Raw genomic sequence first — 19,693 nt, 5'->3', positions numbered from 1 at the left:
TCCTGTCAGTGTCACTAGAACAAGGCTGAGTTGGGTTCAGAAACAAAGGAACTCTTTAATCTTTGAAGAAAGAATGAAGAGATGCAAGCTCTGGCTGTAAAGCACAGGCTCCCTGACAGTCTGGGGCGGGCCTGTTTCATGGGAACCCCAGTGGTTTGGGGGAGGGGGTGGAGTGCACCCCCATGCCAGGAGCAGCTTCTCTGCTCATGGCACACCGCCGCCATCTTGAATTGAGGTGTTGAGCGCAGTCTCTCTTCACTCGGCTACCAAGCCGACTTGTCCGGGCAGCCATTTCACCAGGAGGAACTCTGGTTGGAAATGCCAGGCCCTAGACCTCTGTGAGTCAGAGAAACTGGACTAGCCACAAAGGAGAAGAAGAAAGGTAAGACTTTATTTTATTGCCCAGGTTCTGTTTTTATTTCCTGGGAATTGTGAATGGATTTTGCCAGTGACAAATCTCTTCTCTACCTTCGTCTGGCTTCTCATTCTTGAGGGCCACTGGGGGGGCGATGGTTTGGCTTCTGTAACTGCTTCCTATGGTACTGAGGGCCTAGTCTTAACTGTGGGTGGAGGAGCTGAGCTTCCCTCAGCTCCTTTTGATGTGCTTGCTAGTCAACTGACTTGGGCCCTCACTCTTCAACCCTCGTTTGTCTAACCTTTTAGAGACAAAGGACACCAGGCAATTTAAGGTCTGTGGTCCCAATACTAGAAAGAATGTAGTGTGCAGGTGTCAGAGTTTTCCTAACAATGCAGGTATCTCAGTCTTCGGCCTGTAGGTGAGTGAAGAGGCCCTACCAGGGCCTGCATCTCCCTAGTCAAACAACTTTTGTTGTTTGTTAAGAGAAGCTTCAGGTCAGAGAGAGGTTCCCAGAGTTGTCCTTTTTAGCCTTGGGGCAGAACTGTTGGCAGTATGGCTGTTTTTGTTGCACATTTGAGTCCTACCATTTGAAAGCCAAATTTCTTGTGCCTCTGAGGCTAATGCAATACAGAGGAAGGCATCTTTTAAAGCTAGCACAGTATATCAGTTCCTGGTGGATGGTAGAGTGGCCAGCAGGACCTAGGGATTAGGGAACACTGAATATATATTACTGCCCTGAGGTCTTGTACCATCTGATATTCCCCACTGGGTATCTTTACAGGGAGAATGGGGGTATTACAGGCTGACTGGATGATCTTATAAGGACCTAGTCAATTAGGTCCTGTATAACTTGGGATAGGATACTGTTTTTCTTTTCTTCCCTCACACCGCCCCCCCCCCACTTTTTTTTAATACATGTTTTTTTTTCTTTATTTGGAGTGTGATTGCTAGTACTGTTTTCTATTGGGCTTTGTATGTCTGGGTTTTAGATGGACTATCACGGGACTAGCTCTTTCATCTTGCAGCACCCATCCCTGGGCTGAGACCTCAGGATTTACTCCAGGGAAATCAACGTATTTTGTCTGGGGAGCTTTGTCCTCAGTCATTAACATGTTTATTTCCTAAAAAATTTTAATAGACTTTGCTGGTAACAAGACTACATGAGAAAGTTAGCAAAAGGAATGGAAAACACTGGGGTCACAGTTAACAAACAGACAAAAAGGTAGTCAGCACTTCCTTAGCTCTTTTTTTTTCCTCTCCATGATTGTGTGTATTACTTAAAAAGGCACCATGTTGGATAGGAGAAAATAGACAATACATTGTTACATAAACCGTTTTTACAGATTAGATATTGTATAGAAGCCATTTGACACTTTTTCATAAAATGAGTATTCAGTTAAACTTTTTTGAAAGAATGAAGACACAGTTTTATATTTTCACACTTCATCCTCAGAAAAATCCTCTGCGATAAAGAGAAAGTGGCCTCCAGGAGTGAGTCTTTCTGATCAAGAGATGTTATCTTTCAATTTACTAGGGGTAAGGGAATCAGTTCTAAAATTTTTGCTTCAAAGAAAAAGCATTTTTTCCCCCACTGCTTACAGCATAGATTCTTTCATATCAAGCAGACATAAAATTTATCATTTTATAATATAATGCTTTTTTCTTTCATCAGGTTAGCTCTGGACTTTGCAGAAAGGAATAATAGAATGCATTTGGGTATAATAAATGACATCAATTTCCTGATTAAAAAGTGTGAAAGGAAAATAAAAATGGAGTCAGTATTGCTAAGAGAGCTGTCTAAAGTGGACCCAGGAGGCATTGAGAAAGTGTGACATATGCATGTCTCAGCCTGGATGGAATCTGAACTTTGTCTTATTGTCTTAATGCAGGGATCTAGAACATCTGCCCAGTGTTCCAGAAACTCAAGATACTTACTGAATCCTTGCTGTAAAATAATTCATGATTGCCTATATCCTAAGAACAAATATTTCCTTTCTTGAGTCAAGATCAGTCATAATTCTTGCCAGACAATTGTAACAATCTTGTGGTTTTTGCCTTTATAAGCCCCGAACTTTCTTTTCCCCAGAAGTCTTTTGGTTTTACCCAGATCTGTATCTCTCAAATTGTGATTATTAGACCCCATATAAACTCTTTTCTTGTTTACAACCTTCTGCATTTCTTGGTTGGCAAAAGACAATAATTTTCTATTAAAAAAGAATTTCAGTATGCATACTTATTCTTTTCTGAAATGCAGAGTTATAATGGTTTCATAATAAATCACTTTGTAAGGTTGGTGAGTTTTCAACTTAAAAACCTTCTGAATGACAGCAATTGATAAATATTAGTTTACAATTCTCTAGTTCCTCAGGACACATCATACCCTGCAAATGCTTGGAGAGAGGTAAGCACCCACTGTCCCACATGGTTTATTCAAGATTCTGGGGACTTCCCTGGAGGTCCAGAGGTTAGAACTTGTTGCTTTCACTGCCGTGGGCCTTGGTTTGATCCCTGGTCCAGGAACTGAGATCCTGCAAGCTACACAGCATGACCAAAAATTTTTAAAATTAAAATTACAGAGAGGAACTAGAGCTTTCTGATACAATAATTATTTGGCATGAGTGAAATGGGTCTTTAAATTCTAGAATTCTGGGGTGAGGGGTGAATGAAATGGGTGAAGGTAGTCAAAAGGTACAAACTTCCAGTTATAAATAGATAAGTCATGAGGCTGTAATGGTGACTATTGTCAATAATATTGTATCTTATACTTGAAAGCTGTTAAGAGAGTAGCTCTTAAAAGATCTTATCATAAAAAAATTATGACTGTTTGGTGGTGGATGTGAGCTAGACTTATTGTGGTCATTTCACAATATATACAAATATCAACTCATTATGTTGCACACATAAGCTAATATAAAGTTGTCAGTTATTTCTCAATTTCTAGGAAATTCTAGAATTCTGGATACCAGTTTCTCATGGGTGATACATGTACATGGGTGCATGCATGCATACAGTTCTCTCCCTCTGTCTCTCTCTCTCTGTGTCTCTCTCCTTGGATCTGAGAAGCAATAAGTTTGATGTCTGCTCAAATTCACAATTTGTTGGAAAGTGAGTAATGGTGATTATTCTCACATTGGCCTTACATAATCGAGAAAAATAGCAAAAATCCTCAAAGAAATTAATACTGAAAAGTAAGAAAGTAAAGTTCTTGGGAGTCAGATTATTTAGCTTTATGAAGACTTTCTAAACTTTTCACATTCTGAATGTTTTCTGGATTCTGGAAGCCATAAGCAGCTGAAGTAAAGCAGAGAATGACATGGTGATGCAGACAGTTGAGACTAGACGGTGACAAAATCTTGATATCTAAAGATCCGCAAAAGCCAAGTGCCTGTTGAGTTCAGAGCGCAGGAAACCTTGCTTTGGATACACTAAGCCAGGGAGTGGAGGGAGTTTGAGTGACAGTTAGCTTCTGGATGTAAGTCCTTTTCTATCGGGTAATAACTCAGAGTGAATAGCCCAACAGGTCTCCCAGAAAAAATCTGCAGTGCACGTTTGAAAGAGTGTCGGGGTTGATAGGTTTCAGCCCCTTTGCAATGACGAGTATCAGGGAAATTGAAAGAGAGGCCCAAAGTGAGACAATTGGTAGAAAAGAACAGTGTAAAGGATTTTCAGCTTCTGCTGACTCAGACGAATGGAACCAGTTCTTTTTTTTTCTGTTTTAAATAGGTCATTTTTTTTTCAAAATAAACTCATTGGTGTATGTGCATGTACATATATATATATATAAACTCCTATAAAGTACAAAAAGAAAAATTCTCTGAACATACAAATTAACCCAAAGGTTACATAGCTTTCAGAAAAGCAAAAAGTGCTTATTTCTTATCTATTATTGAATAGGGAGAGCTAGTTTCCCATCTTATCTTTCTAGGGTTTAGGCAACTCCTTGGAAAAAAAGATATGAACTTGTTCAGGCCTACATGGCAGTGCTTATTTAAAAGTCTCCCTAATGATTATTTTTAAATTATTATATCATCTGCAAATACCAAAATCACTGACTGAATTTCAGTTCAGTTCAATCGCTCAGTCGTGTCTGACTCTTTGCAACCCCATGAATCGCAGCACACCAGGCCTCCCTGTCCATCACCAACTCCCAGAGTTTATCCAAACCCATGTCCATCGAGTCAGTGATGCCATCCAACCATCTCATCCTCTGTCGTCCCCTTCTCCTCCTGCCCCCAGTCCTTCCCAGCATTAGGGTCTTTTCCAATGAGTCAACTCTTCACATGAGGTGGCCAAAGTCCTGGAGTTTCATCTTCAACATCAGTCCTTCCAATGAACACCCAGGACTGATCTCCTTTAGGATGGACTGGTTGGATCTTCTTGCAGTCCAAGGGACTCTCAACAGTCTTCTCCAACACCACAGTTCAAAAGCATCAATTTTTCAGTGCTCAGCTCTCTTTATAGTCCAACTCTCACATCCATACATGACCATTGGAAAAATCATAGCCTTGACTAGATGTACCTTTGTTGGTGATGTCTCTGATTTTTACTATGCTGTCTAGATTGGTCGTAACTTTCCTTCCAAGGAGTAAGTGTCTTTTAATTTCATGACAGCAATCACCATCTGCAGTGATTTTGGAGCCCAAAAAAATAAAGTCTGACACTGTTTCCACTGTTTCCCCATCTATTTCCCATGAAGTGACGGGACCAGATGCCATGATCTTTGTTTTCTGAATGTTGAGCTTTAAGCCAACTTTTTCACTCTCCTCTTTCACTTTCATCAAGAAGCTCTTTAGTTCTTCTTCACTTTCTGCCATAAGGGTGGTGTCATCTGCATATCTGAGGTTATTGATATTTCTCCCAGCAATCTTGATTCCAGCTTGTGCTTCTTCCAGCCCAGCATTTCTCATGATGTACTCTGCATATAAGTTAAATAAGCAGGGTGACAATATACAGCCTTGACGTACTCCTTTTCCTATTTGGAACCAGTCTGTTGTTCCATGTCCAGTTCTAACTGTTGCTTCCTGACCTGCATACAGGTTTCTCAAGAGACAGGTCAGATGCTCTGGTATTCCCACCTCTTTCAGAATTTTCCACAGTTTATTGTGATCCACACAGTCAAAGGCTTTGGCATAGCCAATAAAGCAGAAATAGATGTTTTTCTGGAACTCTCTTGCTTTTTCGATGATCCAGAGGATGTTGGCAATTTGATCTCTGGTTCCTCTGCCTTTTCTAAAACCAGCTTGAACATCTGGACGTTCACAGTTCACGTATTGCTGAAGCCTGGCTTGGAGAATTTTGAGCATTACTTTACTAGCATGTGAGATGAGTGCAATTGTGCGGTAGTGTGAGCATTCTTTGGCATTGCCTTTCTTTGGGATTGGAATGAAAACTGACCTTTTCCAGTCCTGTGGCCACTGCTGAGTTTTCCAGATTTGCTGGCATATTGAGTGCAGCACTTTCACAGCATCATCTTCCAGGATTTGAAATAGCTCAACTGGAATTCCATCACCTCCACTAGCTTTGTTCGTAGTGATGCTTTCTAAGGCCCACTTGACTTCACATTCCAGGATGTCTGGCTCTAGGTGAGTGATCACACCATGGTGATTTAAGGAGCCACAAAAGTGATGTTGGGCTAGAAAAATGCAATCTACCCAATAAATCAAAGATTTTGAGCCCAAAACTCCAGTACAAAAAGCATAAAGACTCTCCAATAAACGCTTGTGAGTTTTCACACAATAGTGTTTCATCAAGAGTAGCTGTTCTGGGACTTCCCTAGTGGTCCAGCGACTAAGACTCTGGCTCCCAATGCAGAGGCCTGGGTTTGATCCTCAGTCAGGGAAATAGATCCAATTTGCTGCAAGGAAGAGTTCAAATGCCGCAATGAAGATGGAAGATACTGCCTACCGCAACTAAGACCTGACACAGCTAAATAATTTTTTTAAGTTGTTACATCAGTATAAATTGCAACGATAATTGTATTTACAGCCCCCCCAAAAACCATTTACTAGGAAACCATTGTATAGCCACCACAAAATGCAAATTCACAATGTTTTTGTGCTTACAGTGAGTGTCATCATCCGCTGACTTTAAGAGTAAGAATTAAAAAATGTTTTTTCTATGCTTACAGTGGCATAAAGAACATGCAGAAATAACACATTTTCAAAAGCACTTCCATCACACTTTCAGCTTCTAATAGTAGCATCTGCCCACAAAGATGACACTTCTGTCTTTGTTTCTCTACTTTAAATTGTTTGCCATCACAGCTTCAATCAAAAGCAAATTTTACATCCAAGAAAGACGCAAAACCTAGCTTTTTCCATAGTATTATCAAGGACAATGAGTCATTTGTCTCTCAGCCAAACTCTATATACAGTCTTATTTACACTGCAATAAGAGCTTGCTTTTCAGAGTTGCTGATAGACATAGTTATGTTCTGAGTAGCAGGATCACTCCCTCATAGACCGCTATTCACAAAATTACCAAACTGTAGAAAGGCTTTTGGGGCTTCCCCGGTGGCTCAGCGGTGAAGAATATGCCTGACAATGCAGGAGATGAGACAAAAGTTGAATCCCTGGGTCAGGAAGATCCCCTGGAAAGGAAATGGAAACCCACTCCAGTTTTCTTGCCTGGGAAATCCCATGGACAGAGGAGCCTGGTGGGTTGCAGTCCATGGGGTATCAAAGAGTCAGTCATGACATAGTGACTAAACAACAGGACTTTAGTTCCAATTTTGCCCTTTTGGTGGGTCACCTGACTTGTTACTACCTGAGTTTTCTCATAAAAAGTATAGCATTGGCAAAGCCATCCAATAGAGGATCTTGCTTTTTAAAAAATCTTAGACCCCTTTGAGAATTCTAGAAAAACTTACAAATAATTTCCCTAGAAATAAATACACATACTGGATAATTGGCTTCCCTGATGGCTCAGATGGTAAAGAGTCTGCAGTGCAGGAGACCCGGGGTCAATCTCTGGGTCAAGGAGATCCCTGGAGAAGGGAACGACAACCCACTCTAGTTTTCATAATCACAAACGTATGTGGTTTCAGTTCACATATTCCTGAATTTTACCCATGGACATCTGGTTAAAACTCTTACCCACAGCTTTTGAAATGAGTACCATTGCTCGAGGAGGTTATGATGTGTCAGTTTTAAGTTTCCCATGTCCGCACACTGACATAAGAAGGTGGCCAGTGGACAGAAAACATTTGACTCTATGAACTACTATTCATAAAGTGGCTGGAGTTACATTTCCCCACAACCAGTCCCCAAGACTGCATTCCATTCCTCAATTATCATTAAGGACAAAGTTTAAGATAGCCCCCTTTCTCCCTCTACATACAGCCTTTATTTTTAGAAACTTTTCCTTCACAGGGAGTTCAGCTCAGTATTGTGGTGACTTAGAGAGATGCAATGGACTGGGGCAGGGGTTGGCGGTGGGAGGGAGGTCCAAGAGGGAGGGAATATATGTATACATATAGCCGATCCACATAGTTGTACAGTAGTAGCTAACACAATATTGTAAAGTCATTATGCTCCAATTAAAAAATAAAAAATATCTTCTCCCTTCCAGGAGAACTTTATTATCTATTTTAGCCGTGCCTTACCCCCTATGCTACACCCACAGACTCACTCTAACCCTCTGGGGATTGTACTACCACTGCTTCCCCAATTATGTTGTGGAAAATTTTCCCTTCCTCCATATTAATCTCTGGTTTAACACAGAGATTGGCTTTCTTGCTGTGTGCCCCACATAACTAACTCAGTTTTCCTGGTGCATCTAGAAAGCATCAAAGAGTCACTGCCTGGTCCTCCTCTCAATGTCCTTACCAGTCACAAGCCTATCTTGAGGCCCTGACACTTAGAACAAGGATTCTCTTGGTTAATCTATATATTAGGTATACCCTGCAGCCTCTCTTGGGCTCGTCTCCTAGCCCTCTTTTAAGTATGTATTTTATTCAGTGATTTATATTGTCTGATTGACTAATCTGAAGAGACCGTTCTCTTAATAAACCAGAAGCATTTCTTTTTTTGCTAGACACAAAGGTCTACTCTTAGGTCAAAGGACAGAGGAACCTGATCTCCCAGAAGTTGATAAGGATAATTGTCAAATTCTGTTTACTATTGTGCAGTATTTGTGGGCTGTCAATTAACCAACCAATACAAGAAGAATGTATTCATTTGCTCATTCAAGTAATATTTACCAAAAAGAAAAATTTGCAGAGCTCCAGACTTACCAAGCTTCCCAGGTGGCGCTAGTCGTATAAAGCCAGCCTGCTAATGCAGGAGACCTAAGAGACATTGGTTTGATCCCTGGGTTGGGAAGATCCCCTAGAGGAGGCCATGGCAACCCATTCCAGTATTCTTGTCTGGGGAACCCCGTGGACAGAGGAGCCTGGCGGGCTGTAGTCCATTGAGTCACAAAGAGTTGGACGTAACTGAAGTTTTCAGCACGCATGCAGACTGATATCAGGCTCGAAATACGGAGGGGGAGCGGAGACAGACAATGGCCCTCCACTGTGTAGAGTACAGTCTTGTGGAAGGACAAAAATTAGAAGATTAAAGAGGATAATTTCAGATAAGGAAAAATAGTATTTTTTTCTAAAAGTGCCAGGTGATAAAAGTAACCCTTAGATTTGAAAAGCAAGAAAGAACTTACCAGGAAGCTAACATTTGAGTGTAAACTGATTAAGCAGCCAATCATGCCACAATTGGGGAGCAGGATTTTCAAGTCAGTATGGCCAGCAATGGCAAAGGTCTAGGGTAGGAAAAAGGCAGGCAGTTTATTTAGAAAGATGGTCTATAATTAGAAAAGAGAGAGCCAGTGGGAAAGTGTCATGAGATGAGCTCGGAGGAAAGGGTTCATTCTTTTCAGCTGAACAAAAAGTAAGGAAATTGGAATTTTATTTTAGGGCTTTTTTGTTTTGTTTTTGAGGGGTGGTTTTGAGTTTGAGAGGTTTTGTTTGTTTTCTGGCCATGCTATGCTGCATGCAGGATCCTAGTTCCTCAATGAGGGAGCAAGCCTGCACCCCCTACAGTGGAAACTGGAAGTCTCAACCACTAAACCCCTAGAGAAGTTCCTTGAATTTTCAGTTCAGTTCAGTTCACTCAGTCGTGTCTGACTCTTTGCGACCCCATGGACTGCAGCATGCCAGGCTTCCCTGTCCATCACCATCTCCCAGAGTTTGCTCAAACTCATGTCTATCGAGTCAGTGGTGCCATCCAACCATCTCATCCTCTGTCATCCCCTTCTCCTCCTGCCTTCAATCTTTCCCAGCATCAGGGTCTTTTCCAATGAGTCAGCTCTTCACATCAGGTGGACAAAGTATTGGAGTTTCAGCTTCAGCATCAGCCCTTCCAATGAATATTCAGGACTGATTTCCTTTAGGATGGACTGGGTGGATCTCCTTGCAGTTCAAGGGACTCGCAAGTCTTCTCTAACACCATAGTTCAAAAGCATCAATTCTTGGGCACTCAGCTTTCTTCATAGTCCAGCTCTCATATCCATACACAACTACTGGAAAAACCATAGCTTGAATTTTAAATACAGGGAAAAACCAATGGAAAGTTAAAGCAGAGGGTGACATTATACTATTTCCATTGAGAAGTTTGCTCTAGATGTCATATGCAAATAGACTATAATGGGATAAGAGTAGAAACAAGAAATGGGAGAAAACTAATTACTCTGTAGTAAGGAGAAACCGTTATTCCTCAGCCAATTTTTGAAACCCTGGAGATGGAAATGGCAACCCACTCCACTGTTCTTGCCTGAAAAGTTCCATGGACCAACAAGTCTGGTGGGCTACAGTCCATGTGGCCGCAAAGAGTCAGACATGACTGAATACACACACATGCAATTTTTGAAAAGTGAATTTGCTTGGACTTCTACCAATAAAAACTCATACAACAGAAGTCACTTCCAAATCAAAACATTGTAAAGATAAAAACTCAAATTGGCATTACTGTCTAATGAAATGTTTTCAAACCTCTTTTGCATGATTTTGTCAGCCAAGTGTTCCTTGTATATCCTTGGAGCATTTAATTCTCAGATGCATACAGTTACCTAATGTTAATAGCTGCTTTGCAGGTTAGTACCAGTTGATTCATTTGAAATAAAACATACATAATATTATATTTTACTTGTATTCTGACTACAGTTTTAAGCTTTAAATAACATTAGATTGCTTGTAATATTGCATAACTGGATACAAACTTTTAGGAGGTATCAAATTTTATGCAGAACAAGGATCTAAGTCTGGGTAAAATGGTTTCTACTGCTATCACTATGTTTCAGTCATATTAATTGCATTTTAAATAGAAGAAACAATGAAAATAGCTAGCAATTTAAAAAGGGGGGGGGAAGCAAGACTGTGTCAGTACTATAAAAAGACCTATTTTTCATTCACCACCCCTGAATATCAGAACCTTCCAAATCCACAGTTGAGCTCTTGCCCTAGAATGTTTAATATATTTACTTTTGTCCATCCTTCCACTTTTGGTAGAAATAGTCCCACCTTTTTCATCATTGTCTACTGCCCAGGATACCTCTATTGCATTCTAGTGTGTTTTAGTGACTGCCAAGAGGGAAATCTACCTAGAATATCAATGGTTATTAATGCTTAAAATATTCCTCTGTCCTAATAACAGGAGGATGGAGAAACAGAAATTATGATTCGAAGATATAAATATCATTTTAACGGCAGAAACTGCAGACATCCTGAATATTCTAGGAGCACAGTGATGGAGGAGGCCCCCAGACTCTGCACAGATCCCATCTCTAAAGCCCTACTCATGCCCCACATGGAAAGTTACCTCTGCCAATGTCATGGCCATCATTACCATTCCCATACATGGAAGAGGCTCAGTATTCAAATACAGATTTGCAAGGGGAGAACCACCTGTGCAACAAGTACTGTCAGATTTTTCTTCCCTACAGTTCAATCTTCCCTAAAAGTGCTCTTTGTAATTTTAATGATTTCTTCCTCTGGTTGTTGTTCTTTAGTCACTAAGTCATGTCTGCTTTTTTTGTGACCCCCATGGACTGTAGCCCACCAGGCTCCTCTGTCCATGGGATTTCCCAGGCAAGAATACTGGAGTGAGTTGCCATTTCCTTCCCTAGGGGATCTTCCTGACCCAGGGATTGAACTCTCTTCTTCTGCATTGGCGGAGAAGGCAATGGCAACCCACTCCAGTACTCTTGCCTGGAAAATCCCAGGGACGGGGGAGCCTGGTGGGCTGCCGTCTATGGGGTCACACAGAGTCGGACACGACTGAAGTGACTTAGCAGCAGCAGCAGCAGCAGCTTCTGCATTGGTGGCAGGTTCTTTACCACTGAGTCACCTGGGAAGCCCCTTCTTCCTCTCACCCAGGCTTTTCCCACACATCCCCTTTCTAAAATTTCAAGTCTCACAATGCCAAACAACACTGTAAATGTTTTAGCTAATTTGCTAGCTATTTCCATCATTCAGATCTGACAGGCCCAAATAGAGAAATTTAATTTCCATCTCTGATGACATATATGAAAAGCCAAAATATAGTGACACTGTGGCTTTGCCAGTGCTTAATGAATACCATGCTTTGCCAGTGCTTAATGAATACCATGCAAAAGGAATATCCTGATTTTTTTCCCTCAGCAATAGATAGGTACAGTCTCCATTGTTATATTAATCCACTCAGCATTCAGACCTAGAATTGCAGATTACAGCTTTCAAGTCTCTGTACTCATTTCCCAAGGTGTTCTAGTTGATGATGTGTTTTTTCTAGATATTGAGCAATTGTCAGTCATCCCTAGCTTTCACCAGCTCCCTGCTAATAAGTTATTTGCTGACTTGCTGATCTATTAAGTAATGTATGAAGAGAGGCACAAGTTTGTGTTTTCAATGAGTCATAAAAAGCTTGAGAAAATCCAACAAAGGGTGGTGAGCAAAGGAAAGCTTAATTAGCTCAAGAAACTGACTCAGAGAAAAATGCTAATTTGCTGACTCTACCAGGATCTGATTTTGTTGAGAACAGTCTTCTGTGACTGACTGTTTCATCTAAGCTCACTTCTGACTTTTAATTTACATTCATGACTATAGACTATCACAGGCTCCACCCTTCAAAGCCAGGGTTGGCATAGGGTTGATGACAGAGAAGAGCCTCCAGGCAGAAAGGTCAGGCCTGGCTCCACAGGAGCTGTTCTCAAGGTCAAGCCCAACAAGGGCTTCTAGTAGGAAGGAGACAATGTCACCTACAGCTGAGAAGACATGACAAGCAGATGGAAGCAGTTGAGAAGGCATAACAAGCAGATGCCAGAGTTGGTCCTAATCAGAATGTCAAAGTGCAGGTCTGGGCTAGCTGGTGAAATAAAAACAGGGGTCAGTGTGGGGCAGGCTGTGCCCATATTAGATGCTGCTTGGGATGTGGACATACGAACAGAATATAGGAGCCAATCTTTAAAGCGTTCTCAGGCCAGGACCTGGGGCAATCTGAGCAATGCAGTAAACAGTAGTAGTGGATGATAACCCAAAGAATAAAATAAATACCCATGATGTGAGTAAATGACTGAATACATAAATAAACGGGGACAAGACTTTTTTTTTAATACAATTCCAAAAGTAAATGTAGCAGAAATGAAAGAAATAGAAAACCACAGTGGTTATTTCTGCAGGGAAATCCCATTGGTGGTTACTAAAATTAGTGGGTAAAACTTAAAGGAGAAACAGGATATTAAACAGGATATTAGCATAGCCTCAAAGTATTACCTCATAATATTTATTAATTACTATGTTGCTTGTTAATTACTGTGGTTCCAGAAGGTAGAATGGGGTCCAGATTTAGTGACTAGCTTCTAATGAATAGAATGTGGAATGAGAAATTTTGTAACTTTATAGGAGAGAAACCTGGCAGACACCTTAATTGAATGATCAAGGTTAACATCACCAGTGTGAGTCATGTTGATATCATATTCTCATTAAGATGTTAACATGAGAAGGGCATGTTACCTCTGTGATATTCTTCCCAAATCTCCATAAACCCAATCCAATTAATCATGAAAAATTGAGAGATATTCTACAAAATACCTGACTGGTACTCAGGTAAAAGTGTTAAAATCATGAAAAACAGGAGGGACCAAGAAACCACAAAAGAATGGACCCTAAGGACAGAAGAAGGACATTAGTGGAAAAGTTGATCAAATCCTATAACAGTTTGTATTAGTTTAGTTAAGAGTGTTGCTTTGATGTTAATTTCTTAGTTGTAATTGTTGTGATTACTAATGTTATGTAAGATGTTAACATTAAGGGATACTGGGGAGACAATAAACCAGGACTCTCTGCACTAACTTTGCAATTCTGCACTTCTACAATTATTTCAAAATACAAATGTTCTTTAAAAGACTAGAAAAGCAATCAAACCATTTGGTATTTTTTAATAAAATTAAAAAAATAAAAAAACAAAACACCACAACCTTCTTTAAATGCTGAAATGCTGTTTCTTATCACTCTCTTTAAAGTTTATAATTTTTTTCTAATTAAAAGAATGTTCTAATTTAAAAGATTGACCTAGGTCAGGAGGATGAGAAGACAAGACACAGAGAGAAATATTTTCAAAAGATATACTTGATAACAGATTGTTATCCAAGATATACAACAAAACTTAAAATTTCAACAATAAGAAGGCAAACAAACCAATATTAAAATGAGCAAAAGAATAGACGCCTGATCAAAGAAGATATATGGATGACAAGTAATCATATGAAAAGGTACACAATACCTAACATCATTAGGGAGTAGCAAATTAAATAGCACTGAGGTACTACAGTACAAACTTATTAGAATAGCCAAGATACAAAACACCAAATGCTAATAAGGATATGTAACAAGAACTGTTGTTCATTGCTGGTGGGAATGCAAAATGGTACAGACACTTTGGAAGACCATTTGGCAGCTTCTTATAAAACTAAATATACTCTTAGAATCAGTTCAGTTCAGTTACTCAGCCATATCCGACTGTTTGTGACCCCATGGACTGCAGCACGCCAGGCTTCCCTGTCCATCACCAGTTCCTGGAGCTTGCACAAACTCATGTCTGTTGAGTCAGTGATGCCATCCAACCATCTCATCCTCTGTCATCCCCCTTCCTCCTGCCTTCAATCTTTCCCAGCATCAGGGTCTTTTCCAATGAGTCAGTTCTTCGCATCAGGTGGACAAAGTATTGGAGCTTCAGCTTTAGCGTCGGTCCTTCCAATGAATATTCAGGACTGATTTCCTTTATGATTGACTGATTTGATCTCCTTGCCATCCAAGGGACTCCCAAAAGAGTCTTCTCCAACACCATAATTCAAAAGTAACAATTCTTCAGCACTCAACTGTCTTTATGGTCCAACTCTCACATACAGACATCCATACATGACTACCAGAAAAACCATAGCTTTGACTAGACAGACTCTTACAACACAGTTTCGCAATTGTGCTTCTTAGTATTTATACAAACGAGCTTAAAAATTATGTCCACATAAAAGTCTACACATGGATGTTTAATCATAACTGTCAACACTTGGCAGAAACAAAGATGTCCTTCAGTAAGTGGATGGATTAATAAACTGTGAGCATCCACACAATGGACTATATTATTCAGTGCTAAAAGGAAATGAGCTGTCAGGACTTCCCTGGTGGACCAGGGGTTAAGACTCCATTCTTCCAATTCAGGGGCACAGGTTAGATCCCTGGTCTGGAGAACTAAGATCCCAAATGTCTTGTGGTACAGCAAAAAAGAAAAAAGAAATGAGCTGTCAAGCCATGAAAAGATATGGAGGAAACAAATGCATAAAATGTACTAGGTGAAAGAAGGTAACAAGAGTTCTGAAATTTAATACTTTTTATACTAAACTATGTAATACTGACTAAAGAATCAATTTTTGCAGAAATACAGTTGACCCGTGATCAATAAGAGTTTGAATTACAAGTCTACATACATGCAGATTTTTTTTAATGTATTAGAAAAATTTTTTGGAAATTTGCAACAGCTTGAAAAAGTTCGCAGACTAATCATGTGGCCTAGAAATATCAAAAAAATTAAGAAAAGGTATGTCATAATGGCACAAAATAGAGGTACACACTAGTCTATCCTTATACAGATGTAAAATGAGTGATGTTTAATATAAAATTAATAACATGTCAATATTTTACTGTCTTATAACTGTACCTTGAAAGAATTTCATTACTAGACAAATATGCCTCTCATAACTAGATAAACTGCTTATCAATCTATCATAATAGGTAAGTGATTTTTTTAATATTTCCAATACTATACTATGAATATGACTGTAATACTATCTACAATAAAAATGTTATAAAAATTCATTCATTAGTGTATAGGCTAAGCTACAGTGAAACAACTGTACCAAAGACACTAGGCAACCATAAAATAATTATATTGCTGCTTTTTTGTTATCAATGCATGAATCATTATACCTGTAAATAAATATGAATTTCCTTTTCACATCTTCTTTTAATTTTTGATGTCTAGTGTTGTAATATGCGGAACATCTATAGTATTTTGTGTCATATAAGACAATATTGATGTAGGTACAGACAGACAATTCATTTTATAAATGGACAATGTAAACTTGTGGTATCAATAAATGCAACATGGTTTTTTAAATGTATTTCTCTTCCTTATGATTTTCCTAACAGCATTTTCTTTTTTCTAGCTTATTTTTATTGTAAGAATACAGTATATTATACTTATAACATACAAAATATCTGTTGACTCAATGTTATCAGTAAGGCTTCTGGTCAACAGTAGGCTATTAGTAGTTAAGTTTGGGGGAGTCAAAGCTATATGCGGATTTTTGACTATACAGCGGTCAAGGCCCCTAACCCCATGTTGTTCAAGAATCAACTTTGCAATGATCTCAGCAGAAAATCACATTGTTTTTTATAGATTCAAAATGCAATTTTCTTTCCATAGGTAGTTACCTTGGTAGCTCTGGTGGTAAAGAATCCACATGCAATGCAGGAGACCCTGTTTCAGTTCCTAGGTCGGGAAGATCCCCTGGAGAAAGGATAGGCTAGCCACTCCAGTTTTCTCGGGCTTCCCTGGTGGTTCAGTCAGTAAAGAATCATCTGCCTGCCAATGCAGGAGACATGGGTTTGAGTCCTGTCAGGAAGATCCCACATACTGTGGAGCAGCTAAGCCCCTGAGCCACAACTATTGAGCCTGTAGCCCAGGAACCACAACTACTGAAGCCCAAATGCCCTAGAGCCTGTGCTCTGCTACAAGAGAAGTCACTGCAATAGAAGCCCAGGCACCAAAACTACAGAGTAGGCCCCTGCTCGCAGCAAATAGAGAAAGCCTGCACACAGCAACGAAGACCCATCACAGCCAAAAATATATAATTTTTTAAAAAAGATGTTCTTTCTGCATCTGTCATTGAGAATATGTCGATGTGAGTTAAGATCCCCACCAAGAATAAACAGCCTTAACAGAGGATACAGTACTCTCTGTGCAGATTGAATTACATACAGCAAGTCTAGTGAGGCAAAGGGAAAGATGAGGTGGGGTTGACCTAATGCTTTAATGAAAAGCAACCCTTTAATTGGTGGCGAAGATAAAGAAGGAACAGAAGAAGGAATAGAATAGAAATAAAGAAAAAAACAGTGAGCTATTTTGCCCCTTCTTGTTCTTAACTTTTGACGGTTCTCATTATCAGTAAAATAAGTTCGAAAGTCCTTAACATGTCACACGATCACTAATTCCTAGGCTGCATTAGCAGTCATCATTCCATAGGTTCCAATTTCAAAGAATTACTTAAATTCTCCAGACTCATTCTTCCCTTTCTAGCTCAGTGCCTTTGCTCATGTGTCCCCTCGTCTTAAAATATCCTTAACATAGCCTCACTCAAGATCTAATGCAAAGGCCACTCCGGCCGAAAAGTTTTCCCAAATCATTTCATTCTCCATTGAAATGTATCTTTCTTTTCTCTCCCAGTATTTTTCGTTTGTTTGTTTGTTTGGCTGCACCAGGTCTTAGTTGTGGCACACAGGATCTTCAATCTTAGTTGCAGCACTCAAACTCTTTAGTTGATCCCTGGATTACCAGGGAAGTCCCTCACTCTTCCAGTATTACCGATGCATTTTATACATGTGTAGGAACACATCACATTCTTCCTAATGCAGCAATCAGCTAAGACTGTCTACCTCCTTTTCAGGGCTGTAATCTGAGAGCAGAGAATACAATTTACTACTCTTCTTGTCCTCCCCAGCATAACTTTTGCAATGCCTGACATGTAAAAGAATCCTAGAATCTTAAGTTCAGAGTTAGAAGGAAACTTAAAGATCAAACAGCAAATATTGTAAGGTATTAAGAAATGTTTGATGCAAGAAGATGGAGCGCAGTTTGAGGGGAAAGGTTAGGAAAAGAAAACTAGAAAGGGCAAGAGTAATAATGAATATTCATTAAGAGCTTACTAGGTGCTATACAATCTGTGTACATTATCTCATTTAATGTTCACAATACAAAATAGGTATTGTTATCATTTTCATTCTAACAAAGAAGCAAACCATAACACAAAGAAGTTAAACACTTTGCCCAAAGTTAGACAGTTAAGGAATGATAGAGGTAGAATTTTCAAATCCAGGCCATTTGACTCTAATGTCTATTGTTGTTGTTCAATCACTAAGTCGTGTCCAGCTCTTTGCAACCCCATGGACTGCAGCATGCCGGGCTTTCCTGTCCTTCACTAACTCCCGGAGTTTGCTCAAACTCATGTCCATTGAGTCAGTGATGCCCTCCAACCATCTCATTCTCCGCTGCTCCCTTCTCCTCCTGCTCTCAATCTTTCCCAGCCTCAAGGTCTTTTCCAATGAGTTGGCTCTTTGCATTGGGTGGCCAGATTATTGGAGCTTCAGCTTCCACATCACTTCTTCCAATGAATATTCAGGGTTGATTTCCTTTAGGATTGACTGGTTTGATCTTCTTGCTGTCCAAGGGATTCTCTAATGTCTATACTTATCAGTAAAACACAGTTCAGTAGAAGGGTTTTTCACTCATACTACAAGGAGAAGGAACCTTCAGGAACTGGCGAATGAAATGTAGCTTCCATCTTGCTGACCTTTGGGTTCCCACACTAGGTACACTGGGAGTAATAATTTTGAAGTTAAAATCCTTACCCCAAATAGTCAACATTCATGTGATGTTATAAAACTTTCCTATAATATGGCATATTCAGAAAGCACCTTTCTATGATTTTTTTAATGTATAGATCCCCATGAAAGCAAAACATTTGGTAACCAGCCCAGAACTGTAGCCACAATAGAGGAAACTCAGTGAATTTAATCAAAACTATGTACACAGCCATCAAGGCCCCTTTGGGAATGTTTGCTAGAAAAACCACATGTAGCTTTCATTTTCAATCATCTGGCCTTAACGTGGCTCATGTTATTTTCTGCTTTGTAATAATTCAAAGCAGGCTGTCAATAGGAACAATTTTTAAAAGACTAATTTTTTTTATAACTTTGATACTAAGGAAATTAAAAATTTTTTCCCATTCTAATCAGCACTCAATAAAATATTAATAAACCACTGAGGCTGATAGCTTATGCTTTTCCTTTTTTAACCAAATGGAATAACACTGAGTATTGATATCATGTATGTTCTCTGTGGTCACAACATGGAGAAGTTGTTAAGTCTGTTTGACTTTATGGGATATGTAGGTCAGTTCGGGTTTCAGGAAAGTTTCTTAAATTCAGCTCAGTGTAATAGTAGAGCAAATTTTAAAGTTGAGCATGGGAATGCCTTGAAAACCGCAATAAGAAGTATTTGACAAGGAAGCAAAAACATGTCCTCAGTTTATCTTCAGTTGAACACACACACACAAGCACACACACACACTTTGATCTGACTCCCTGCCCATCACCATGTTGGCATTTCTGGACACCCCACTCACACTGTAGTCTAAATAAATGCTCCTATTTGTGTTCCTTCTTTTCTTTCTTCTTATTGCCTCTTCCATTAATCAACCCTACAGTGCCCCATTTTCCTGGAGAAATCAGATCTCTGCCTTTTATTCATATTATACAAATACCACAACTGATTTCAAGTTTAAAGATCTATCCTTCCTGCATTTTAACAGAGAAAAGAAAAGATTAGAGGGTGAGGTTGAAGGCTTTGGAATTTCAAGCATCAGTTGGCAGGTAGAAGAAAATATCCGGGGACGTCCAAGCATCTCATCCTTGAGGAAGCAAAACTTGCCACTACAAAATATCACTTTGGCATGTGGATTATTTTGAAATGAAAATAATCAAGGCCCAAGAGACTCAGGTAGAAACTTTGACCTCCCCCCTTAGCTGCCTAAAGA

The 19,693-nt window shown here is 39.6% G+C and overlaps 1 long non-coding RNA gene across 1 annotated transcript in view; it reads right to left on the bottom strand.

Annotated features, from left to right (window-relative positions):
- Window positions 1–2,768: 2,768 nt before the first annotated feature.
- The window catches only part of LOC145532852 (uncharacterized), a 31,385-nt gene continuing 14,460 nt past the window's right edge, over window positions 2,769–19,693 (bottom strand). Inside the window, exon 4 of the long non-coding RNA XR_014073620.1 lies at window positions 2,769–2,893. This is a non-coding gene — a long non-coding RNA (uncharacterized LOC145532852). The remainder of the gene's footprint in view (window positions 2,894–19,693) is intronic.

The sequence above is a fragment of the Giraffa tippelskirchi genome, chromosome 13 (genome assembly GCF_054371585.1).
Source record: "Giraffa tippelskirchi isolate mGirTip1 chromosome 13, T2T-mGirTip1v1.2.pri, whole genome shotgun sequence".
Lineage (NCBI taxonomy): Eukaryota > Metazoa > Chordata > Mammalia > Artiodactyla > Giraffidae > Giraffa > Giraffa tippelskirchi.
This window is presented reverse-complemented; position numbering and strand designations above follow the sequence as displayed.